The sequence below is a fragment of the Podarcis bocagei genome (genome assembly GCF_964188305.1).
Source record: "Podarcis bocagei genome assembly, chromosome: 8".
In the NCBI taxonomy this organism is placed as follows: Eukaryota; Metazoa; Chordata; class Lepidosauria; order Squamata; family Lacertidae; genus Podarcis; species Podarcis bocagei.
The window spans coordinates 51737531-51765394 of record NC_138133.1 but is presented as its reverse complement, the minus strand read 5'-3'; the positions used below and the strand labels follow the sequence as shown (position 1 = coordinate 51765394).

The 27864-nt window shown below is 41.9% G+C and overlaps 1 long non-coding RNA gene across 1 annotated transcript in view; it reads right to left on the bottom strand.

Annotated features, from left to right (window-relative positions):
• Window positions 1-18396: 18396 nt before the first annotated feature.
• The window catches only part of LOC308593386, a 53644-nt gene continuing 44176 nt past the window's right edge, over window positions 18397-27864 (bottom strand). Inside the window, exons 2-3 of the long non-coding RNA XR_014010936.1 lie at window positions 23515-23668; window positions 18397-18776 (exon numbers count right to left, since the gene is read on the bottom strand). This is a non-coding gene — a long non-coding RNA (uncharacterized lncRNA). The remainder of the gene's footprint in view (window positions 18777-23514; window positions 23669-27864) is intronic.

Below are 27864 nucleotides of genomic sequence, written 5' to 3'. Positions count from 1 at the left end.
GTATCCTGAGGGTCATCTGGTCCAACCCCCTGCAAAGCAGCCATCTCAACACTCAGTCCACCATCCAGTTTGAAACCACACCAGACCCTGCTTAGCTTTGAAATGTGCTAACAGTTTTACTGCTACACCTTATCCAGTATAAGGATTACAGTCAGAGCACTGAGATCACCATTAGTACAGTGGTACCTCGAGTTGCAAACGCCTCAGGTTACAAATGCTTCAGGTTAAAAACTCCGCTAACCTGGAAGAGTTACCTCGAGTTGAGAACTTTGCCTCAGGATGAGAACGGAAATCCTGCGCCGGCGGCGCAGCGGTAGCAAGAGGCCCCCATTAGCGAAAGCACGCCTCAGGTTAAGTTTCAGGTTAAGAATGGACCTCCAGAACAAATTAAGTTCATAACTAGACGTACCACTGTATGTACAAGTAGTGACCCACAACAAAATGTTGCAGGATATCCCTGAGTGATACCTAAGCCTGTGGCTAAGGGAGTTGAAAAATCAAGTTAGTATCAAAGACCAGAAAGTAAGAGGATTAGGTTGTGTGTGTGGTACTACACATAGTGGAGGATTGTCTACACATAGATGCCACAGATGCACAGGACACCAATGGGCAGTTTTCACCCCAAAGCAAATACTAATTTTAGAAAATGAATTTTCCTCAGGACCACAGCAAGGGAAGCAGGATTTGCCTTACCCCTCCCCATGCTACCAGTGGCGGAGCTTCATACTCCGGCACCAGGGGGCAGAGAGCAGGTGGCGGCACCCAGCGCAGGCAAGGGGACAGCCACGATGGCACCCACCGGGATCGCGCTGCCGCGGGCGGTGCACTCCCCCTGCACTCCTCTTCCTTAGCCAGTGAATGCTACTCTGTTCTGCATTTGGATCATTAGTTGGATCCACCATCTGGCTCATGGTGACTATGCTGTGCTTCCATGGGTGAAGGCAGCAGTGCTTCTGAATACCAGCTGCTGGAAATCACAGTAGGGGGCTGCGCTCTTGTGCCTTGTGGGTTTCCCAGTCACCTGGTTGGCCCCTGGGAGAACAGGATGCTGGACTTAGGTGGGCTAGTAGCCTATTCCAGCAGGCTCTTCTTATGATGACATACTCCCCAACATTTATCCGATGAAAATAGGGAAATCCCATTCCTTAATGATAATTTTACTATTTATCCCACACACATCTTATTGGGTTGCCCCAGCACTCTGGGCAGCTTCCAACATATATACAAACATAAGAAAACATTAAACATTTTTTAAAAAGTGCCCTATACAGGATTGCATTCAGACGGCTCAGGGGTTGGATAACTGTATACCCTCCAACATTTATCCGATGAAAATAGGGTCATCCTAAGGAAAAGTGGGATATTCCAGGATCAAATCAGCAACTGGAACAGTTTCTCTAAATCAGAGAAGTCCCTGGAAAATAGGGACACTTGGAGGGTCGTGATTATTAAGTCCCACTCAAGATGCAATTTGGATTTAAAATAAATATAAAAATTAGATGCAAAGAGACATTTGACATCACATGCAGTTTCACATTAGTGCACCACTGAACTTACTCTTTAGGCATAAAATCCACCAGGAAGGCCTTGTGCGTAAGACCATCTGAACTGAATGGAAGCTGTGCAACAGCTGCTTCTTGCTCTTTGCAGCTCCCATTTGTTGCAATGAGTGTTTGTTTGTTTGTTGGCATTTAGAGCCTGCCATTCATCATCCCTGTTTTTTGTTTTGGTTTAGGTTGTAAGCTGGTATGGGACCCAGAGGGTGAAAAGAAAATTTAAGAAAATTTGATCCCAGGTAGGTTCTACACAACTCAATACCATTACACCATGTAATATATGCAAATTAAAGTTTTCTTCAGCACACCAATACAGATCCTCATTATCTGGGATAATCCAGCAATGGCGTAACACAAATGAGTATTCTAACATTCATCATCTTGTAAGCATCCCCACTAGGTTCATGTGGGGCCTGGCTTTGAAATGTTTCCATCTTGCAAGAGCACAGAATACTGCTTATCATTTCTTTGTTCCCAAGATTCTGTCTTGACTTAATGGCAGTGCTATTCATCTTCATAATCTATGTATATCCTGTTCCCAAAACTCTGTGAACATTATCCAGGAACCACAAACAGGCATAATATTGGTTAGAAACTTTATAACTCAGGCCTTGGCCTTCCTTCTCTTTTGCATATTCCAGATAATGAAACACTCTCACATTGCAGCTTTTGACAGGAAGTATGTGCTGTACATGCATTAGGGTTGGAATGTCACACACACAGTGAATTTTAAAAGATAGGCTGAGAACAACTTCCTCTGTTCCAAAATTACAACAGCAAGTAATTAAAACATCCCATTTCCTTTCCTGCCTGTGCCCTTTCCCAAGTCTGTGTATGAATTTCATCAGTGGGGAAACTCAAAGGAATAGTTTCAGCTATCTCCACATTACTTCTCAAAGTCTCTGGATGTTTGGATTTCGTATCTCCTCCTCTGCACAGTTGTCTCATGGGCAAGCCAGGAGCTAATGAAAATACGTGTGTGTGTGTCCATTCCTCTATATCTATACATAGATATAGGTAGAAACACACTTTATTTCAAGTTTGTTTGTTTTGTTTGTTTGTTTGCAATTACAAAAGAGCAATACATTTCATTCACCAACATTACACTAAGGACTTGTTTCAAACTTAACACCAATTTTCACTTACATATTCTCTTTTCAGAGATACCAGAGATCAAACCCAGTGTACCTGTGTTTGTGTGTGTTTATTTCAACATTTACCCCCCAAAAATGAAAACCATTTCCCCAAGAAATCATCCTTGCAATTAGGGTGCAAAGCAAACCACACCTTAATAGGAGATACGTAGCTGGGGACGTTTTCATAGACACTGTTAATAAAAGGCCTTTTAATTCACACTGTGTACTTGGGAAATTCACTTTCTGTAAGTAAACCAGCAGAATGGTAAGTGGTTGTGGAACCTGTAATGGACCATATAAAGTCCATTTATATAGTTGAGGATATGCAAACATGTCCCTCTGTTACCACACCTTTCCCGATGTTTATTAGGATATTTACTAGAGTGTGGTACTATCTTATTACTTCAACAGTGCAATCCTGTTCATTTCTACTTAGATATACATCCTAATGAGTTCACTGGGGTTTTCTCCTAGTTAAGTGGGTATAGGATTGCGGTCTAAAAGTGATTTCATTAATATTGATTGATGGTAGGGAAAAGGAGGCATGAAAATTCCACATCCTTATCATTTGTATATAATTTTCTGCCCCTCAGAGACATTAACAAAGAAGTAACTATAGAATGCTTGCCCTTGTTAAAAAAAATATGAGAATATTGCAAAAGATCCAGCCACTTTCAAACCTCAGCATTTGCCTGGAATGATCCGAGTTTTCAATTAAACAAAACCAAGAGTTTACAAGATTTAATTTTCTTCGGGTGTCACTGTCTACCTCCTTCATTAACACTTTTGCCTTTATTTGCTGGTGGTGTTTCAACATTTGCCACACTTAAGCTGTCTGCATCCAAGAGCCTATTGTATTTCATATATGCTTTGGCTGCAGAGATCGCAGGAAGCCTCCAAGGGAGAAGATGCCTGGTGTCTCCTAGCTTGAACATTTTTCATTCTGGCCTAGCTACTTTGCCTGCAGTGTTGCAATCCACAGGGAGGCCTTAACCTCTGAAACCTGCTGACTTAAGAATAATTGGCTACCATGATGCCACTGTGACCAACAAGTGGAACAAATAAAATTACCCACTATTTCAGTACTGTGATTGTTCTGTCTCACTGCATGACTCCATGAGTCTCTTAGAGGAACTGACCTGCTTATAATAAACAAATTGTTTTCTGGGCTCCATTTCCAGTGCCTGTAGGGTAACTACCAAAAGACAGTACCAGTCTGTGTTGACTATATTTAATGCTGTTTTCATTGGATGATTCCAGTGGTAGGTCAAATCTTAAGATGAAGCATAAAGTTGTTCAGTGTTCAGAGCTCAGATCTACAACATCTTATGAAAAACTGTAAGCAAAACCTTTACTAAACCACAGCTTCAATTATAGAAATTTGAACTAGCTAGTGAATAGTTGTTAAAAAGCCACTGGGGCTTGAACCAGATGCCTTTGGATCTGCAATCAGCTGGCCATGCAGTGGGCTAGAGGTTCATAAGCAGAAGCTTCCCTGGTTATACTGATACATATGTATAGCTATCCTCTGCTTATACCAGGAATGGGAAACATTTGGCCTACCATTTATTGCTGAACTACAACTCCCATCAGCCCCAGAAAGCAAAGCCAATGGCCCGCCATTATGGTAGTTGTAGCTCAGCAACATCTGGAGGGCCAAAGGTTTCTCACACCTGGCTTATACCTACTTAACAAGCACAGTACTCTTACCCCCCCCCTCACTGTGTGCACAGGTTTTTAGTGTCTACCAAATTTGTTCCTAATATTGTAGTTCTCTTGCCATCCAAAACTATTGGACTGGCTTCATGCTGTCCATCTTAACAATTAGCATTATACTGTGTACTACTTTTGAAATGGTCCCTCATTAACAATGCCAAAAAAATTAAAACTTACAACTGTTAAAATCACAAATTGATGGCATATAAATACAAACACGTGCTTTCTGGATTGTAGATAAATGTATATTTTGAACTTTTCAAAATGTCTTTGGTGGCAGCATCTCAACAAAGATCCAAGGAAGCAGAACATTCATTTGAGTTGCTCACTGTCAGATTGTGAACTCTCTGTCCATTTAACATAAACAAGTGTACCTGTTTTCCTCTGCCAAATGTTGGAGGGCGTGATAAATTCAGAGTAACTTCAGTAGACCTGGTTTAAATACACATTAGGGTAACTCAAAGCAAAACATAAGAGTGCAGGCCAAGTATTCATTTATTGGGAGGGGACAGATACTTTCCATGTTTCGCACAACTTTTGACACACTATGTTACTAGGCAATAAATTAGGTGCTCCCCTAATGAATGCATTGCTTGTTGCAAAGCTCCATTAATTGAAACATGATTCAGCAAGGCATTTAATTGGGTGCTCTTTCTGAACACCAACACATGGGTGACTACAAGCTTCTCACACAGTGAAGTCTTAAAAGAGAGAGAAAAAGTATGTACAGTATATAAGAAAATATGCTGATATGGGGAAACGTATTCAGGTTTTACATATGTCTGCAAGCTGCAGATATGAGACCAACAATTCATTTTCTGTGACTTTATTTAATTATTATGTGACAAAGCAATGCACAACTTATGCACATTTACCTTGAGTTTCAAACTGTTTTGCTGGTGTACACTCAGCTGAGACAAATAATGATTGCATTGGTTCCTTAATCGTAGAAACAGAGGATGATGTTTTTCCAGAAGTAAGCAGATGCAAAGCATTGATAGAGATGCCTTTACATTGAAAGGGAAAATAAATAGCTACTTTTAAACAGTTTAATTATGGTTATTCCAGAGGTGCGACCACATGGCAATTCCCACGAAGGATTCTGCTTTCAGAATATTTGTGCACAAATATTTCAAAAAAGAAATGATGGGTGTTTCATTATGGGAAAGTCTCCCTATTGTATCTCATCTCTCCACTTCCTGTGCAAATGGCGCGGAACACACTTTGTGGTTGACACAAAGATATATACATCAGAGGTCTGTGTAAACACTGAAAAGCAACATAAGCACATTTTGAAGAGGTAAACAAACAAGTTCTGTTTCTAAAATTCTAAATGTTGGCTGTTTACTCATCAGTCAATGCTGCATAACAACCAATGAGCAATCAGCAATACTAAATAGCATAATTTTTGTCTGCTCCCTCTTCTCCCTCTGACCACTCATTGTCATCCCACCACCGAACCCCTGGCTCAGAGCCTTCTTGCCCTGGGGCTTCCTTTGGCGGTTCCCCAGCTGGTGCCTCCCACCACTCCTCTGTATCCTGCCAGTCTGTGGCAACTACTCTCTGAAATCCTGGAAGGCTGCTGCCAGTCAATGTAGATGATACTGAACAACAGATCTTCTGGATGATCCTGTTTATTGAGCTTTCATTTGCTTGCACAAAGCTTATGCGGATGGTAAAGGTAAAGGGACCCCTGACCATTAGGTCCAGTAGTGGACGACTCTGGGGCTGCAGCGCTCATCTCACTTTATTGGCCAAGGGAGCCGGCGTACAGCTTCCGGGTCATGTGGCCAGCATGACTAAGCCACTTCTGGCAAACCAGAGCAGCGCACGGAAATGTAATTTACCTTCCCGCCGGAGCAATACCTATTTATCTACTTGTACTTCGTGCTTTCAAACTGCTAGTTTGGTAGGAGCAGGGACTGAGGAATGGGAGCTCACCCCGTCACGGGGATTAGAACCACCAACCTTCTGATTGGCAAGTCCTAGGCTCTGTGGTTTAACCCACAGTGCCACCCGCGTCCCTTATGCAGAGGGTAAGGCCCTCCAAAAAATTATTTTTCTTGCACATTCATGGTTATTTTTGCTCATGACGCTATCGGGATGGTAATAGGTGACCTTGCTTTCGGCACCATCTGTGCCTGCAAAGGTTTTGGGATGGCCATACTGCTTCCTTTCCAATCAATAACTTGCTGCTGAAATCCTGTAGCTTTCATATACCACAAACATTGTGCAAGTGTTTTGTCCCACTTCTGTTGCACTATAGCCCCTCCAGATAGCAATAACATGATAGCATTTGGGAAACATCGCAGAACAATTAATAGAGCAGAATAAATCCACCACTAATGCACTATTGTTGTGTCAAGAACATGTTACAGAATACACCTGCAATAAAACACTAATCCAGAGGGGCCCCTATGTCTGCTTCCAGGCCTTACTGATCAATCCTTCTGGGGAGAGTGTATAACAATGAGCATTCATTCTGATTTGCCTGCAGTCTTCCCATTAATATTTTGTTTGTCCTATACATTTCAGAGCATTTTTCTGTCACTTTCCAAATCACAAAAAGTCCACCTTTTGCTGCACTAGGACAACAGGTAGCATTTAATTGCCTCTTTAATTGCACAAACCTAAATTTCTGATATATGCTTCCACAAAATACTGAATGTCTGAAGGCAATTCTGGATGGACTAATTGTGTGACTTAGCATCAGGCAGTGCCCTATGTTCATGTATTTACTATCTTTCTTCAGTAGGACTTCTTCTTGCAGCAAGTACCTGCTGCATCGTCTATAGAGGAAAGAAGTATTCTATCTGCCTTTGTAACTGGTGTCAGGGAGCTTTAACATGTCTGAGTATGTGGCTGGTGTTGTGTTTTGCTTGGCAAGGTGACCTGGAGCCTCAGATAGCATTTCATACAGAAACGGAGAGCTTAGTGCCCACTTTAAGACAGTTGGACAAACGGCCCACCCTCACCTAAGCTGCTTGACATCTGGCTCTCCAGCTAAGCTGAAAAGCATCTCATGACACTTACATGATTGGATGAGATCATAATCATATGCTAGAAGCCATTAGCCCAGAACTGGAAAGCAAAACAGAGTGCATTATGTTGCCTGCAGAATGTACCCATTTAATAGAACTAACACAGCAGACCAGGTTCAAACACCAGGGAACATCTGGCTAGTATTTACATCTCCTGTTTAATTTGGATGCTGGAGTTTAGTTTTCAAGATGGCAGTAGAGAAACAAATTGAGCCCATCACTCTGTTGCAGTTTAGAAAAGCAAGCTTTGTTTATACTTTCTCATATTAATACCTCATCCACTTAGCCAGCAGGCCCCCTGAAAAATATACCTCAATCACACAACTCCCCTTCAGTAACAAAGCTGTAATTCAGCGTAATGCTTTGTTGATGAGAAGAGAAAGGGATTCAAGTAAACTGCAAGTATTGGAATCATGGGACAAAGTTGGTCCATGGGAAACTGAGCTGTAATGTTGCACAGTTTTACTGGCGCCTGTTGAGAAAGCCAGTGGAAGACGTCAGGGGTCCAGCCCTGCTTCCGTGTGTTACAAATGTCAAAGGCATCAATGGAATACGTTTTCACTTTTAAAAAATGATGTCCAATTTGGGGAAGGTGAGGGCTTTGTACTGAAACTGCCATTTCGAGACGCTTTTGAAGCTAGGAAAAGCATGTCTAGATAGAATTTCAATAAAATCTAGCATCTGAAAGCAAAGTTGGCCATGTGACAGTACAATGAGCTAAGATCCAGGATGCTCGTGTTTATAAACAAATGGCAGCAGACTCAAAATATTACACAAGATTTCCATTCCTGATGCTACAACCCATTACAAATTCAAGAACCTGGGCAGGGGGAGTGCAAAATTGGGGGAAGACGTAGAATACAGAGAAAAATAATAATTCTATGCAATCCCTGAAACTGCTTATGTCGAGGCAAAGGACCAAGCACAAAGACAGAGCACTTCTCTCACGTAAATAACTACAGAACATATGAAACTTATATTTGGCCAAAGGTTCTGGGTCAGTGGTCATGGCCGTCTAGGTCTGCCATCAGGTTTGCTTTAAATCAGGGATGTGGGGCATCAGACTGAGGGCTGATGCAGCCCTCTAGGTCTCTCCATCTGGCCTCCAGAACTCTCTCCGGTCACACCCCTCACTATCCCTGCTTCAACCCCAAATAGGTTTGCCCTGCCTGGATGTGTCCCTGTGCTCTGACAATGCCTCCTGCTTACCTAGTGTGAGACTGTGTGCAGAAACCAGCCTATTATATACGCAGCTGACATTTACTTTTGTTGCCCACCATATTGCCCTCGGAAGAAGGGAAGGTGTCTCTCAGGCTGGAAGGGATTCCCTGCCTCTGCTTTAAAATGTTCAAAACCCACGTCTGCCTGCCTTCATTCTGGTATCAGATATTATAGACGTGTCACTGCTAAAGCGTACATGCAATTTATGCAAAGCAGATAGTGATGTGGGGCATATATGCTCCAGCAGGGCAAAACTCCAGGCACTCAAGCTCCAGGTGACCTGGTGCGTGGAAACGGCTTGACTCATCATTGGCTGCCTTCTGGAATCCTGGGATAGACTCCCACTGGGGCTGCCCTTGATACTGCTGCCTGTGCTGCTGCTGCTGCTGCTGCTGTCACTAGCACAGCCCAAGGGATGGGGACTTGGAGAAGAAGAACTGCCTCTGGCCACGTTGCTCCCATTCTTCCATTTTATGTCCTGCCAGGCATTATTGGCATAATGGCGCTACTATGGAACCAGTGTGTTGGTTTATTTAAGATATTTACATATATCCTACCAATTAATGCTAGTTCTCAAGATGGCATACAAATATGTGTGTGCATGAGTGCATGCACAACTATGCACGGTGCTGCCATGTTCTGTGCATTAGTGACATTGTGTTCTTTCTGAAATGAGCTGGGAGGAACTCGTCCATCACTTTAGGGAACTTGGAGAGACACTGAAGTATAGCTCCGTACTAGAGTGGCTAATCTGTGATCCTTCAAAGGTTGTTGAACACCCATTAACCCCAGTCTGCATCATCCATGGTGAGGACTGATGGAATTCAGCAAAATCTAGAAGGCCAAAGCTTAGCCACTCTTAAGAACATAAGAATATAAGAAGAGCCTGCAGGATCAGGCAATGGTCCACCTAGTCCAGTGTCCTGTTCTCACAGTGGCCAAACAGATGCTTTTATGAAACACAAAATTGGATCTGAGCACTAGAGCCTTGTCCCCTCCTGTGGTTTCCAGAAACTGGTATTCCAAAGCATTATTGCCTTCAAATGGGAAGGCAGAGCATAGCCATCATGATGAGTAGCTTTTAGCCATCATGATGAGTCCATAAATCTGTCTAATCCTCTTTAATATGTCTCTATTGGTTAGCCTCACCACAAATCACACAAACCAGCATACATGACGTTTTCAATATCTTCTACACTGATTGAGTGCAGTTCTCATGACAAAATGCTGGGATGCTAATGGGTCCCCAAAAAGCCCATCCCGGGATAAAAACAGATTTGGTCTTCAAAAACTTTCTCTGCCATTGACCAAAATTCACGTGGAAAATCTATCTTTCCAGCAGTTGCCTAAAATAGTGTTGAGGTTACGCTTTTCTAGTATCCCCCCACATGAATACAGATAATAGTGAAATGAGAAATTTGATGAGAAATGTTATTAAACATATTCTCCCCATCCCCAATAATTTGAAATAAATATTAGGACAAATAATATAGGCTATATTATAATATGTAAGCCGGCCTTTACAAATCAGCATGCCAACTCAGGCTTTTTCTTGTGCATTCATGTTAATGTGGGCTCATGATGGTACTGAGATGGTTATATGTGGTCCCACATTCAACACAATTTGCACCAGGAAATATTTTGGGCTGGACATACTGCTTCATTTCCAGTCAGTGCATGTCTCATACTGTAGTTTCCTGTTGAAATTCCAAAACATTTTAAGCTGCAAATGTTCTCAAAGGTGGTGGTGTCTCACTTTTGTTGCACTATCGTGTCCCCTCACAACTGCAAAAATGTGATACCATGGAAGATGCATTGTAGAACAATGAATAAAGTAAAATGATGTGTGTGGACAGTCCAGTACAAACCCACCCCTAATGTCCCTTTAGTGTGTCAGTGACATGTTTCAAAAAACACCTGCAAAAAAACCCCCATCAGTCTGGTGTGGCCTTTAGGCTTCTGTATGTTCCTTTCAAGGCTGTACTGTGATTTTACTATAAAAGATAGAAGTGACAGTTTTAAAAAAGTACCTCTCACTTAACTGGTACTTTCCTTTAATTTCTGGGCCTCATGAGCGCGAGAGGAGGAATATATCTTTACAGGCTCTTCCTTCTTAACTAAAATGGCACTGGGATTACCTAGACATCCTGCCTATAAGGTTTGACACTTCTTGTGCTCAACTGATGGGAGGAAAATCATTAATGGCGAACCTGGTGGATGTATTTGTTTTGGACTGAGTCTTGGGGTTGATGCAGCCAGGCTCTAACTGTTTACCTGCTGCACACTCTTGACAAAGAGGCAAGGTGCTGCATGCTCTGTGTCGGAGTGACTAACAAGCCCTCTTGTCTAGGCTTGAGTGTTCATACCTGCTTGCAGCTCCTTACATACTTTTGGCTCCCCCCACCTCACCAGCCTTCCATTAGAGCCTTCTGACAGAGGTTCTCGGAGAAACAGGATGCCAATTGGATAATCAGCAGGAAACAAAGCCTCCTCAGAGAAGATAGCAGCCTCAGGGCCGTCTAATTACAAGTCCCTGCACTGCTTGAAGTTACTCAGCTGACATGCCTGAACTGTGCAAAGACCTTCAAGTGAACTGTTATACAAAGCTCAATGTATCACATGGTTGTGAAGCAGCTGCTAAGTCTCATTGTAAATGAGGCACAGAGATGATAAGTCACATACCCTCCTGCTCAAGGGGAGGGGAGGAACCTTCCTTAGGCTGTGGTTCTGGAGACTGGGATGGAGCTTGGGAGGTGGAGAGGAAGTCAGAATTGGGACACGAAGAAAGAGCTAGGAAAGATGTTCTAGACTAGAAGCCTACTTTCGTTATGTCCCCGTCTGTTTGTGCGAAGGGATTTGTCTGATGCATTTAAGTTCTTTCAGTGACATCCCCAAAGCTTGGCCTTTAAATAAAAACAGAAAGAGGGCTTTGCATGCAAGCTAATGGAGAGCAAAATAATGAGTTAGGTATGTTTCCCCCCTTCTCTTTTTCACCAAGCTAGTTGATAAACAAATATTCTTAGAGAGAGCATGTTGGAAAATCAGCCTTAATGCAAACAACACTCGAAAGCAGGAAGCTTAGCCAGAAAATGCAGCATGATTAGAGAATGAACTCCTCTTATCACGGGGTAAACAGAGTGGCACAAAGGAACAATATGCTATTGAATATCATTTTTAAAACACACTGAAGTGATGCTTTTTGCCCAACTCTGGCTGCTTTGTGGACTTTCGTACTTCTGTAAAGGATGCATGTGTGATGCACAATTCTCTTTGCATACTTCTGAGATGCCTTTAAAAAATGGAAGTCAGGTTCCTCCACTGCAGGATGTTGTAAGATCCTCATCGTCACCATAGCAATTCTTATTAAAATAAATAAATAAATAACATTAGAGTGCAATGGGTGCACATAGGGACAGATATAATCAGAAACACCCCCATCTCAGCATGCCCGTTTCTCCAAAATAAACTTAAAAATAGTGGATCATCTCAAAATTTATAGCCTAATCCGATGTATGTTTTACTGGAAGAAAGTTTAATAGGGCTTGCAGCATTCACCAAATATTTTCAAAGTGATTTAGCACTGCATGCATTCAGGGGGGACCACACTGCTTTTGAAAAATCTAGTTCCAGGACTCTTTAAACCTCTCCCTTTACAAGAGAGCAGCTACCAAGAAGCCATCAACTGGCTCACATTCCTAACAGGTGGATTGGGTGACTTCCCCTTTCATGAGTTTGGCTTTGGAAATATATTTTAGCAGGAGGTGGAGAGGAAACAGAAAAATGATCTATCCTGAAGACTCTGGAAATATAAGCTGTCCTTGCACATGTGCAGCATTGGGATATCTCACGCCAACATTGCAGCAATTTTATGGTAACAGTTAAACTGAATAAATCTTTAGGTTGAAAGAATATGGAAAATTGTTCAGAGAATATGAGATCTGTGCTAAGAAAATACAGCTATCCTCCCCTGCATTCCCTTGCAAGACCTAAGATTAGCCCACAACATTTCCTTACTAGTATCATCCATGTACCGCATTTCAGCATCAATTTATAGAGATCTTCGGAGTGGCTTCCCCGCAATTATGGTCAGACCACTTTTCCTTTGGAAGCTCATGAAAGCCAGAGCTTGAACATCTTTCTGAAGCCACATGAAGTCTTTTTTTAACTCCTGGAGTTGGCTTCAGGCAGGAGCAGCTCTACTATGAAACCAATGAAGCTTAAGCTTCAGGGCCCCAAATCCTGGAGGGACCCCAATAGTGATTTTAGTCCACTTAAAATGTTGGGGTCTATTAGACCCAATAGGATCCGCATAACTCAAATTGATTAATTATTTGTTGTATATATCAACAACCCCAAAGTTTGAGAGGCAGCAGCACAGATGTTGTAAAGGTGCGGTGATCTGCCATGGAATAACCTCACTGAAAAAGATAACAGTGGTCACCCAGACCTCATTGCTGGTTGCGAGGGGGGCCCCATGACAGTTCAAGCTTCAGGGGCCCCAAAATGTAGGTCTGCCACTGGCTTCAGAAGATTGGTATTAGGATCACCAAGACTCAGCAGTATATATATGTAAAGGCCAACTAGGGCTTTCTTTATTTGCACGGGCCTTCGTAGGATGCTGTGCTGCTTTCCAGCTGTACTACTTTACTTCTATTGGTCATAAATCTAGATAAACTCCCATCAGCCACAGCCAGCATAGCTAATGGTAAGGGACTTGTAGGTCAACAGCATCTGGAAGGCTGTCAGTTAGCGACTCCTGGTTTAAGATGTTGTATTGCTAATACAGCCATGCAAATCTATGCTTTTGCTTATATTCAAGAAGATCACACCTAAACCAGACTTGACTCTATTCATTGTGGTTAAAAACCAGAGTAAGTCAAAGTGGATTTAATTCTTTGTTCCATAGGGTTCTTGACCTGCTACAATACCTCAGAATATCACGCAAACGAGTGTTAGCCAACACTAGAACACTCTGTCTGGGTCACGTAGCCTTATCACATCCTTATGCAAAATAAATTTTGTCTTCCACTGGAGAAGATCCCTGTGTTTAATTATCTCACTCTTGCCTTGTGTTTATTTTACAGTGCTTGTTTTAATCTTAAGGATGCCATGGAACAAAGCTTTGGTTCTGATAGTAGCACCATATGGGAGCAGCTGCTTGGGGTTAGATGGTGTGCTGATCACGAAATGAGTTACATCTTCCTTTAAATGGAACAGCTTTTATGCTTTGCTCTTAAACCTGAAGTCAAGTCAGTACAAAATGATAATAAACATGTCTGGAGAGATGTCTCCAGCTCAAAGCTGTCCATGAACTCTGCTCCTATTCCGTTTCCATTTCCTAAGACAGAATGTTGGCATCTTCCAAAGAATGGCTTTAATGCAAAAGAACTACTGTTAGTTTTCAACAGTCTTTTCCTTTTGCAAATGTTGAGGAGTTTCAAATACATCCAAAAAAATGTTAAATTAACTGGAAAATTACATGTATCTGCCCATGTATTTCACTAAAAACCTAAATATGAAACAAAAGTGAATGTCAAGGCCATGATCTGTCCTCATTGCAAGCATAGCACAGACTGGGTTCCCTTCAGTCTGAATAATGCATATAATGCTCAGTGGGGCATTATGGAGAATGAGATGTCTGTGTGCTCTTCCAGCAACCTCCTTCAGCTCTGGAAGAAAATGGAACAGGGCTTTACTGTATGGAACAACATGCAGGTCCTGCTCCTACAGAGGGGTTGGATCAGGTTCCAGTTCTTTGTAGAGTTGGTGTCATTCTACTTGTCACATAAATTCTTGTTTTAAGAAATTGAATATGTATTTTATTTTTTGCTATGGCAGCCACTGGTGCTGATTTTGGACATACTCTGTGAGATCAGGTTGTTTCACATGATAAGAAGTAGACAAATGCTACTACAACTCCCATGAAGAGCAACTCCATAAACATGCAGCAGTCAGCACCCTACGTGTTAGCATGGTAACACAAAAAGAAGCCAGGAAAGTGTGTTGAGTAAAGTTGCAATAATAGCTCCAGGGTTACGCAGTAAAACAAAATGGAAAATCAGAATCTGGGTTTGTCCTGAAGCAAACACACAAGCTCTCCACCAAATCTTCAGAAGGGGGGGGGGGAGTCAAAAGCACACCCTAATATCTCAAAATTTTCATGTGAATTGGACCTCACTTGCACCAGTGCAGATAAAGGATGGCTACAGGAAACAGCTTTCAAAAATCAGGCACCAAAGGAGGATTAGGTACATTTTCACAACATTATTTTAAGCCTGTCAGTGGCATAAACAGGAAACTGGATGTTAGTCGCAAATTCATTTCTCCTTTGTGGAATCATACAGTGTGCCAGATGGTAAAAGCAAGGGAAAGTTTACATACGCTACATTACCATAACCATGTTGCTTCGTATCATTCAAATAGAAATAAACTTTAGATGGAATGCAAACTAACCTACTGCATCAAGAAGTTACCACTGTTCTTTGTAACACAGTAACATAATTTGCTAATGCACCAAACTAGCATTTTTAAAAGTGATTTAGTAGTTAGGAACAAATGAAAGTAGCTGGAAGTCATCCAAGCTGGCGAGGGTCTGGAAAACCAAGCACGACGAGGAAAGCTGAAAAGAGTTGGGCTTCTTTAGCCCAGATTAAAGTGGGGACATTATGATGGTCTATCTGACGGGTTGCTATACAGGTGATGGAGTGGACTTTGCTGTCTGTTGCTCCCTGGTTGGAGGCAGATATGCTGGAAAGAGCAGGAGGGGAGAGGACTTTTGTGCTCAGGTCCCTGCTTGAGGATTTCCCATAAGCATCTGGTTGGCCTCTGTGAGAACAGGACACTGGACTAGATGGGCCATTGGCCCAATCCAGCAGGCTCTTATGTTCTTAGATGAACTCCGATGGGTGGGAAATTACAAGGCAAGAGACCTGCTAAGCTTAAGGAGAAACTTGCTAATAGTAACTTGCTACCTGGGGAAATGGTTCATTTGCTAGAACTATTTAGGCATATCCTGGGAAATAGTATGTCAGAGTTGCTCCTCTAGAGATGCATCCTGCATTGCAGATCTGTATTAAATAATAAGTTCGAAAGCACGTCAAAGTGCAAGTAGATAAATAGGCAGGAAGGTAAACGGCATTTCCGTGCGCTGCTCTGGTTCGCCAGAAGTGGCTTAGTCATGCTGGCCACATGACCCGGAAGCTGTACGCCAGCTCCCTCGGCCAATAAAGCGAGATGAGCACCGCAATCCCAGAGTCAGCCACAACTGGACCTAATGGTCAGGGGTCCCTTTACCTTTACCTTTTACCCCGCCCATCTGGCTTGGCTTCCCCAGTCACTCTGGGCAGCTTTCAATAAAACATTAAAAACACAATAAAACTTAAAACATTAAAAACTTCCCTAAACAGGGCTGCCTTCAGATGTCTTTTAAAAGTAAGATGGTTATTTCCTTGAAATCTGATGGAAGGACATTCCACAGGGTGGGCACCACTACCAAGAAGGCCCTCTGCCTGGTTCCCTGTAACCTCACTTCTCACAGAGAGGGAACCGCCAGAAGGCCCTCTGCACTGGACCTCAGTGTCCAGGCTGAACGATAGGGGTGGAGACGCTCCTTCAGGTATACAGGACCGAGGCCGTTTAGGGCTTTAAAGGCCAGCACCAACACCTGAATCTATTGCACAGTAGATTCAGATTAGATAAAATGCAAAGACCCTTCCAACTCCAAAATTCTGAATTATGTAGTTGCTCTTCTTGTTGTTTGAATTTCCATCCCACCCTTCCCCCCAAATAAGTCCAGGTCCAGAGCAGTAAAAATCAAAAACTTAAAATAACCTTTAAAATAAAATAAAGCCATATTGAAAGCATTTAAAAATCAACTAAGAACATTTCAAAACATTTGGAATATTGAAAAGCAACCACATAGCCTCGCAGGTGCTAATTTCAACATTGCAATGGTCAGTATCTTGCAGCCATCAAATGCCTGGGTAAACTGGAATGTTTCTTTAAAAAATTCCTGAAAGTCAATAACGATTGAGACAGACACACCAAATGTGAAATTCCTATTTCAGCCAAAGATTTGTGCATTTCCACCTAGCAGATAGAAAATCGAACATTTTTCCAGCCCAGGTCAGTGAGTACAGGATTGCATTCTAACAGTTTTGCATTGTGTTGCTTAATATTCTCATTGGGTCCTTTTTGAATACTATTTGCTATAAAGCCTGAAGATGCTTGTGGTGCCTTGCAGTCCTATGGCTTGCAAAGCACCACCACTATGATTCTGGATTGCTGAAGTAGCACAATACTAAAATGTGTGGAGAATCTTCAACTGATCCTAAATTAGGATGCAATGCTAACAAAACAAAACAAAAAGCAACAAAAGCCACCATTTCCTCCTAACAAGTCACAAAATAACAATTCCTGGGTCCTTTGGAAGGACAGGCAAAACTGATAGCGTCTTGGAACCTCTTTCCAACTTTTTTGTTCCTTCCTCCCTGAGGATTATTCTCAGAGGAAGGGACACTTTTCCTGTAAAGTGGCTTGGTATCTTGTTAAACATCAGAAAGAGTCTCTAGAAAAGCAATTGTTATGACCCAAGCTGTTAGTTCATGGGGGGAAATAGGTATAAAAAGGAGAATTTCTGAATGCCAAGATTCAAGTTTGGGGCAAGTAGTCTTTGGTGAGAGAACTCCAGCAGAGAGACTTAAAATCACAAAATATGCAGCAAAGTGTGGAAATAAATTATTATTATTTATTTAATCTGTGCTCTTTCAAGTTCCTTCCAAAGTTTCTCTCTTCCCCCAGCATGGGGGGTGGGGGTGGGACACACCTTTGGTATGTTTAAAAAAATGATTTACTTACAAACTCTCCAAAGGTCAGATTCATGTGCTTCTGAAAACGTTGCATAGGCAACTTGGCCTAGTTATAAAGTTCTTTATAACTTTATAAAATTATTTAACTATTGGTATAGCAAATCAAGAGAGGCTTGTTAGATCCATGTGGGTGGGGGAATTATCTCAGGATTTAAAATTTCAAATCACTTTATAGGAAAAATTCCGCTATCTAATGCTATCCTTCTTAGTTGCTGCCTGCCCAGCATTCAAAAGCTCTTCCCTTGTTTCATCTCTTCTGGCAGGTTCCATTCTGCCTTGATAATAATATATGATTCCCACAAATTCAAGCAGTTTACTACAATGAGCCTAGAACTGCTTGAATGTCCAAGAACTCTCTGCTAACTTAGACAATTCATTCATGTTACCCAATACATTGCACAATGTGATATAATGTAGGATTGCATTGCATAATTACAAACAAAAATGCATTCGTTACAATAAGCTGTCACAGGTGTTCCTTTTTGCAGGAAAAGTGTCCCTTCCTCTGAGAATAATCCTCAGGGAGGAAGGAACAAAAAAGCTGAAGGCAGCCCTGTTTAGGGAAGCTTTTAATATCTGATTAATTATTGTCTTTTAAAAATTTGTTGGAAGCTGCCCAGAGTGGCTGGGGAAACCCAGCCAGATGGACGGGGTATAAATAATAAATTGTTGTTGTTGTTGTTGTTATTGTTGTTGTTGTTGTTGTTGTTGTTGTTGTTGTTAAATATTTTGCCAGAAGGAAGATATGTGCTATTGAACTTCTTCTAATTCTCAATGGGGGGGGGGGATGTTTGCACAATTTCATCAAAAATTCCTTCTCAATCAGAGACCACCAATACTTCAAAACATCCCTTGCAAGTATATTGCTTTGTAGCAGTTATTTTCTTGATCTGTTTCAGCATTTCTTGTTTTATGTTGCATTTCTGGTATGGGTGAATAGTTGAATCTGTTTCCAGACAAAATTCTGCATTTAAACAAACATTCCTAAACATATTTTCTCTTGAAATACACATTTTTAAATATTTTATGAGCCAAGAACTGTGCCAGAACATTATTGAAGTGTGAAAATGCAGTGTACAATTTAATTCTGATCCACACACTTGTCTGGGAGTCCCTTCATGTTGGAAATCACAAATATCACACTTACATAATTTCAAGTATTCTTTTGGAATCTCTGAAAGCCAGGCCAATATTTTTAATGCGCAGAAGTTTCAGTTTTCTTCTTATGTAGAATGGGCTCTGAAAGAATAATGCATGGAAGTTTAGAAGCTCCAAACATCACCATTTCATTAGTTTGCCTGGACATTTTCTAGATCCCCCCCCCAAAAAAAATGCATTATTTCCTTGGCAAATCTCTCATTTCAGTGATGGATTTTAGTTGCCAGTTTTTAAAAGTGGAGACACAATTATCTATCAAAAAACCGTGATGAAAGGAACAATAAGGGTCAATTCACATGACTCTTTTTGCACATGGACAACTGTGATTTCACTAATCAGTGTGCAAAGCGAATACAAAGAATTAAGCTGTGATCCCACACTGAGTTGTTAATGCATAACTTCAGCAGAAGGAAGTGAACATATTGCTGGAAGAGAGCATTTGGGGAACTTCTGGAGTAGTTTAACATTAGCATATATGCATGGCCAAAGGCAGCCATTGTACCGTCTCCCCAGTTTGGTTCAGTGGGTAGAAAATTAAACCTGGATCTGGGAAACCTGGATTCCAAAGTTCCATGTGTGCCTTGTGTAGCCTTTGGGCTAGTAAGCAAATTGGCTTTAATTTTTCAGCATGAACAAAATTAAACAACGCTATATATGTGATGAAGGGATGCGGGTGGCGCTCCACAGAGCCTAGGACTTGCCAATCAGAAGGTCGGCGGTTCGAATCCCCGAGACGGGGTGAGCTCCCGTTGCTCGGTCCCTGTTCCTGCCAACCTAGCAGTTCAAAAGCACGTCAAAGTGCAAGTAGATAAATAGGTACCGCTCCGGCAGGAAGGTAAATGGCGTTTCCGTGCACTGCTCTGGCTCGCCAGAAGCGGCTTAGTCATGCTGGCCACATGACCTGGAAGCTATATGCCGGATCCCCTGGCTAATAAAGCGAGATGAGTGCCGCAACCGCAGAGTCGGTCACGACTGGACCTAATGGTCAGGGGTCCCTTTACCTTTACCTTTATATATGTGATAAAGAATCAAAGTTGGTGTATTTTACTTTCCTGTAAGCAATTTTTCTGTAATTCTTGCTTTTCCTTCTTCAACTATTAATAAGCGGAAGCAAACATTGTTCTCTGCAGTTGAATGTAGTGCAAAAGAGAAGGAAGAGCTTTCCAAGGCTTAGGGCAAAATTAGACATGGCGTTGCTCATGCCCTTGGTGCTTTTTTTCTTTTAAAAAAATGTTTAAGGGTACTGTCATTTTGACTCAAGAAAATCACAATTTTATAGTTCAAATCAGGAAAAATAAATACAGTAAATGAACAAAAATCCAAAGATTCACAAAATGTTTAGGGATATGCGTACCCCTGAGTACCCCCAGAAAAAAACACTGCCCTTAGTCCTTGCATGGCTGATTTTACTTTCACTAAGTAGCCAATGTTGGGAGGCACAACTTCAATCAGGACCATGGTGTACAGAGAGGAGGAATTTTAACCATTTGCACCCAACAGAGTTCTGATCCATATCAGTACACGCTATTTGCAGTGGGAGGGAAATGTCATTTGGAAAGTCAATGGGCAGTTCTTCCATGTCTTCCCCCTAAAATTGCTATACCAAGTCTGCCCCACTACAAGTTGCTCTGATGCAATAGAAGGCCAAAAATTAGCCTGGAGGATTCAGTAACAAATATCAGATAATCAGTTGTTTGTTGAAACATCATCAGTAATGAAGCGCATCATGCTTTCCGGGTGCGGTCATCTACTAGCCTGAATACCATTTGCTAAGAACAAACCTCTATTATTCAGTTTTGCATCCCGTGGTTCTCATAAATAGCCATTTTGGGCAGGGTTTCTAACTGCCAAACCTACACGGAGTCAGATTGTTTAATTAAAGTAGTTGGTCCAAAAAGCTTCCTTTTTGATAGAAAAGTGTCATTGCAACTCATAAAGCAATGACGTGATGGCCTTCTGTCTAAATACCAGAGATTATCTAGATTTCTTTATCTTCATTCTGTTTCTGTGAGCTGGTTAACAGATCACCTGCCTGTCTCAGAGTGTAAACTTGAACAAGTACCGTAAATGCAACATGTGACTTGGGTGCTGGCGGTCATTGACTGGCAGCACTTTCTGTGGTCTTGGAGATTGGGGAAAGTATATTCAAGACTACAGAAGTTGCTACTAAAACTAACCAATAATTGTGGCCTCCCAACTTACAATGCAGTTCTTGCTTTGACAGAATGAGTGACTTTGTTAGATTCTGCCCACAAGCAGTAATAGTGGTGCTGGCAATAATAGTAGTAAATATATAATAATTTCATTTGTGCATCGCTTCCCATGAGGAAACTGTTTATGAGTAGTTGGTGTAGTGCTCCAGGGCTACTCACATTAGCAAGGTATTGCATAAACATCACTGGGTCCAGAAGCAAAGTCAGTGCAGTGCTGTCAAGAAAACAGCATACAGTTCAACAACATTTCCTGGCAGGTCTTGCCTTTATAGAGCAGTTGCCAGGACTGAGTCTCCCTTCCTTCTACCTCCACTATGGTAGATGTCTCCCAAGCAGCCTCAAACTGCATATGGGCACCTGTGCTCTCTGTTCTGTTCTACACATCAGCCTGCATGTCCTTGGAGACAAGTGGGGAGGAAAGCGTGTTGCAGTAGGAGAAGCAAACTCCTGAGATTCTTCTGCAGCCTCTTGCCCCTTCCTCCTCTTCTTCAGTATCTGAGTATAAACTGCTCCATTTCACAGGCTCTCCTTGCTCACTAAATTCTGTTGCCTCTTCAGCATCCAACAACTCCCCCTACTCTTCTTCCTCTGACCTCTCCTCACTGTCCCACCACCAATCTCCTGGCTCTGAGCCTTTCTCCTTTGGGGTTTGCTTGGCTGGTTCCTCCCACCACTCCTGGTCATCCAGCCAGTCCCTTACACTTGGGGCAAAGACTATGTTCAAGTGATGACCATTTGAGACAGCCTCGTGGTTTTCATAGAAGCCATGAAGTTGGCCCAATAGCAGCCACCACATGAACATTAAAGCGACACAGGACTACTGTTCTGGGGTTCCAACACCCAGGAAGGCACTGGGCATCAGGGTGGTCAGTGCACCAGCAGCATCCCCATTCTGGCCCAACACCAGATACAAATCCTCTAAGCCTGTCTCAAGATCAAGAAGTTTTCCAGGAGATGCAACTCCTATGGACAATGGTGACACTCCATCTGACCTTCTGGTGTGGGCTGGTGTTTCACCAAGTACCTGGGTGGGCCAAGTACCTAAGTTAGGTCAGGTCTCAGCAGCGCATGCCAGGCTTGTCCCTACATCAGTGTTCAAGTTGTTGATTAAAGGTCCATTAGGACCATTAGGTCCAGTTGCGGCACTCATCTCGCTTTGCTGGCCGAGGGAGCCGGCGTACAGCTTCCGGGTCATGTGGCCAGCATGACTAAGCCACTTCTGGCGAACCAGAGCAGCGCACGGAAACACCGTTTACCTTCCCGCTGGAGCGGTACCTATTTATCTACTTGCACTTTGACATGCTTTCGAACTGCTAGGTTGGCAGGAGCAGGGACTGAGCAACGGGAGCTCACCCAGTCGCGGGAATTCAAACCACCGACCTTCTGATCGGCAAATCCTAGGCTCTGTGGTTTAACCCACAGCGCCACCCACTTCCCAGTTGTTGATTAGCATGGTGTTATTGCAGACCAATCTGGCATTAGCACTGCCAGACCAGAGGGCTCAGCTGATAAACAACTTCTGGAGGAGTGGATTAAGATGGTGGCTGTTTCACTGGTGTCGTGTCTATCTCTCACCCACCAAACAGAACTAGTGTGTAAGATCATTCAGTAAACCGTTTTAGCCATCTGTAAAACACAACACTCTAAAGAGAGCAGGAAACTTCCTCAATACTCTGTGGAACCTGGTCCTCCTTACAGTGACTGACTTAGCTGCCAAGGTTTTGCATGGGAAACTAATTACAGCCTCCTATCATAGGAGGAAGCAGCTGAGTATAATAAGTGAAGTTTTTTTTCTTCTATCTAAAGAAAAGTGATTGTCTAGTTTAACAGCCTTTTTCAGGCTGGGTCAAACATTTAAATTCTTCTTTCACTAGCAAATGTTTTGTGATACATTATGCTAATTAAGACTTCCTCCTCTACAGAAGCTTGCTCCTTGGCTGCCAATCAATTATGCAGATAAGGTGGTACATCCACTCTTGCAAATAAATGCAATATTTTGAGCCTTGTCAAAGTCTTCTACCAACAGCAGTGAAAGCCTGGATGTTCAAGATGTGGGGTGGAGTCTGAAACAGGTGGAGGGTACCAGTTTGGGGCACAATTGTATAAAATATGTGAGCCGCAATCCAACAGAGAGGTAAGCTTCCCAAGGCCACTGAAATCAAGGCTCTTGCACATGTGAGGACCAACTAAGGAGAAATGGCTTCAAAACTTAATGGACTATGTGAAAATGGTGAAACTGAGAGCAAAAAAAAGAGACAAAGTGTTTATGGAAGAGTGGAGACCCTTTTTTGAACTATTTGAAGAACTGTTATAGTCAAATGAGAATGCAGCAGGGATCAAATTATGAGCAGCAGAATGAAAACAATGATAAGTGAAACAGAATATAAGTGTATTAGATTAAAGTATGTCATATAAAGCCGGAGGTATAAGGTGGGAATATAAAGATCATGGAAGTAAGGGTGGGAAGTCAATTTTTTAAGAAAAACGTTTATTGAAATATAAGTAAAACTTGTGAAAATCCATAAATTATGTCTAAAAAAAGACTCTTACACATGTGAATGTATTGTGTTAGATTTTGCCCATGCAGGAGCAATCCATGCACTTACCCCAGCTCCAGTCAACATGCATATTAGAAGCCAGTGCAACGCAGCCCCCAAATTAAGTGGAGATTTTCTTTCTAAATGGGTGGCTCTTTGGAGAGGCTGATTCCAGGAAGTCATCTCTGTTGATCCTACTCTCCTAAGGTGGCTTTTCCTCTATCTGGGTTATAAAAACAAAAGGTAGATGAGATAGAGCCTTTCCATATGGGCCAATAAATGCCAGTTAAGGTGAGCTAGCAGCAGGTTAAGACTCCCGTTTGGATTTTGCAACTCAGCAGAGCATTTTTATATCTCCCTTGGCATTTTGATTCATTTCTAATTTACTCATTCATGCCCTTCTGTTGAAAATTATATGAATTAAAACTACTATGGAGGATATTAAAAAAACAGCTTGGCAAGGCTTCCACTCTGCAAACCCCATGGCAGCAGTGCATCATCATTACAAATGTTCCTGCAAAACTTGCCACAAGATACATGCCTAGCAGTTGAATTCAGGCTCTTTCATGTTGTGACTTAACAGTTTAATTACACTGAAGAGTTCCATACATGAAAGAAAATGCCACGTGAAGTGTACCAGGTAGGCTAGTAAAAAGAAAGAGAAAAATAATTTTGATCATAGGAATATTCACTGGCTTTGCAATGTATCTGACAGATTGAGAGAACTGAGGAGTGGAAGTAACTCTCAAGGATTGTTCCACATTCAAGTAACAACAACAAAAAGAAAATCTTGCTGTAATTTATCTCTCCAGAACTTGAGGTTGAATTCGCATATAGCTTCTTCTTCCTCCTCTTTCATTTTATATCTGTAAGATTTATGAAATCCACCGTGATTTCACCTCCGTACAGAATTCAGCACAGGGCCTGAATAATTTATGATGGATCACGGAGGAAGAATTGTGGCCCTGACCTATGATGAGCCACCAACCACAACCAAAACAAGTGACAAGATGCCAGTGCTTGCTCTTCAGACGATAATGCTTCATTTGGGAGCCCTCCTGCTCATTCTGTTGAGTGGGGTCTTAGACTTCAGCCCTCAGTCATCCTCCCCCAATGGCACAGAAGAAAGAGAAATCTGCACTGTTTCTATGCAATTGCTGGCACTGAACATTATTCTCAACAACGGTGCAAGAGTCAACCATTAAAATAGTGTTTCCCCAATCACATTGCAGGAGCTAATTCTGCTTAGTGCAAGACACAGGGTGCATGGTTTAAAAAAGGCAGGACCATCACTGACATTGTGTGCAGAGATGAGCAACATTCCTACACCTACACACACAGAGAGAGAGAGAGAGAGCTCAATTCATGTTAGAAATTTGCTAAGTTATTTCTGATCCTAATGGTGAACATGTTTAGATTCCACTGTGGTCCGGTGATGATGCCAACAAGTATGTAATGGGGTCTGCATCCTTTGCTCAAACACACCTGCATCCCTCCTTCAATCTACCTGCAAGTACCCATCTCTTTCCCCAATCCCCTCAAATATGGACTATTGTTATAGAGTGACCCATGTGCAACCCTGGTATGTGCAACTTTCTCAAGCTGCCTAATGTGCACATCAAAGGAGGGAGCAGCCAGGTAAATGGAAAGTGGGAGTAAAGTGGCTGGCTGGCTGAGTGAGTCAGGGCAGAAGAGAGTTAAGAATCCTTGCCTGAGTTAGCTCACTGTAATAGCCACCTTCATACTGAAGGTGAGCATTATGGGATACATACTCCTAACTATGAACTTTGGTGACATTGATAATTGTGTGGGAACCTTATGTCAATCCAAGTGGTTCAGCATCTCCAGTGTGGTTGTTAAAGATGTACCCAGGATTATTAGCCACAGTTCGCCTCTAACTGTAACTAGTCGCTTACCACTAGTCATTATGGCTAGTAATGTGTAAATCCATAAAGATCATAGAATCAAAGAATTGTAGAGTTGGAAGGGACCTCCAAGTGTCATCTAGTGCAGGAGCCATGGCTAAAGAATCCCTGACAGGTGGCCACCTAACCTCTCCAACGAAGGAGAGTCTGCCACCTTCTGAGATCATCCATTCTGCCGTCAAAAGGCTCTTTCCCCTTAGAAAGTTCTTCCTAATGTTCAGTTCAAATCTCTTTTCAAGAAAGCTTCCAATATATTGAGTCAGTCCATTTTTTGCAGCCTAGATGAGCTCCTGTTTGCACAGGAGTTGACTTCTGGGCACAAATCTGCTTCACTGAATTGGGGCAACAGCCACTAAACAAAAGTCAACACTATTAAACAGAAACTGGAGCAGGAATAGACTGCTGGTTGGGGACCAACCAATTCTTCTACTACAAAAGGACACATTATATAAACACTAGAAAAGTCTTCAGTGCTACCCATGTGCACATATAAAACAAATTTACCTCTCTCTTTAACACATCACAATCACGCCTAGAACCTCTACCCATTGCTTTGGACTGGACAGTTCAAGAAGAATGGGCTTAGGTTGTTTTGCTGTTTTTAAATCATTCATTGTACATTGCTTCTCAAAATACAATGCAGCGCAGTATTTTAGAAGTTATGATCCATGTGCAGCCCTTGATCTGGAAGAAGAACTGCTCTTGATCTCAGTGAGAAATATGAGCACCAGCAGGAAACTGACTAGAGGGCTGAACAGGCCTTTTCCATCTCTAATTTCCATGATTAAAGTGTAGGATCAAAGGCACTATAAGGCTCTAAGTATAACCACATTCATAGAATGAACCAGGTTCAAGGACTAACACATTTTAGGAAGTGAGAAGGAAATGCCATTATAAATTTATTCAGATACTAGCTGCTTTCCCCAGGATTTTTTCAGTCTTTTTGTTCTTCTGACCAGGTTGCCTATGAGCTGCTGAGGTGGCAAAACAGTTTATAGGATCTGGTGAAAATACTTCTGTGATTGTGATTCATAATTCTGTAGCACAGGGAATGTGAGCTGACCAAGGCCAAAGTACCAGAGCAGAAATGTGTGTTGATTCTACATTACAACCATTTCCAGATAAAGTGTAGGAAACCAATTTCAGGTTTGAAACTGAGAGAAAGGTTCATATATACACATGCTTTTAGAGGTGTTAAAAATTAGACATGGGTTTCTGAAATATTTCTTTAAAAAAATGATTTAACTACTTCATGCTGTTGAAGATAGAAGTAACAAAACGCAGGTTTGAAAAGTATCTTGTGGTCATGATCACAAAGAACGGCCTTCTGGAAACACATTGTAAATGCTATCAAAGATATACCAGAAGAAACAATATATTTCAAAACTGAAGCTTTGTTGCTGGGACTGTTTGAACAACCTATTAAAAACGGAATACCAACTTTGGTTATTACAGCAGGGATAATTGCAAAAATAAAATAAAATTAAATTAAGATGGAAGAAACAGAACTTACTAAAAACAGGCTTTGAAATGCTTGACAGACTTTGGTAATGATAAAAAAAATTCCTCACATCAAGAGCATTGGTCCACACTAATGGGGCAGTTGGAAGCTTCTTTTGACATATTGGAATAGAACTCTAATTTATGAAGGACAACATCAGGAAATATTGAATGTTGACATGTCAAGACAGATGTATATTGTGGGATTGGTCCTCCAACTCATGCACACTTTTCACAGCATCCACATAACATCATGAACAATAGAAATGCCAACCCACCTCCCCCCCCCACTAATTTAATCCAGATTTACCCGTTCTATAGAAAATCTGATTAAAAAACTGCTCCGAATGACCCGTTTGTGATAGCTGAGTGACATGTTTATGGTATTAAGCCCCCATCTGGAAGCACCCCAACTATTTTTATTCATATAAAATGTAACATATTTTCTGGCAAAAGTAACCACAGATGTCCTTCCTTTTTGTTTATTATTTGTTCTGTTATTTGTTGTATTTTACCAAACTAAAAATTGTTAAGGGAAAATAACTGAAATAAGTAGAGTGTTTCTAGCACACTTGTTGAATAATTTTGAGGAATAATCATGTGTGGCTCCCCTGAAGAACATTGTGAGGTTCAAGCCTATTATGTAGCACTGAAGTGGGAGGAAGGGAGCATAGGCCTTACACCAAATCAGATCATTAGTTCATGTAGTTCACTGCACTACTGGGAGTGGCTCTCCAGGACTTCCCAAGCCCTACCTGGAGACAGCAGAAATTGAACCTGGGACCTTCTGCAAGCAAAGCCGTGGTCCTTCCCTAAGATGGCAACAGACAGCAGAAAAGGGAAGCTATACTTAGCTCCTTTTGTGCGTGCCACTGCTATCCTACATACCTCTTCCCATTTCTGACCCCTGACACATCAAGCAGTTGCTTTCTCCTATTTTATCCTCACAATAATCATGTGAGGTAGGTTAGGTGGGAGGCGGGGAGAGAGAGAT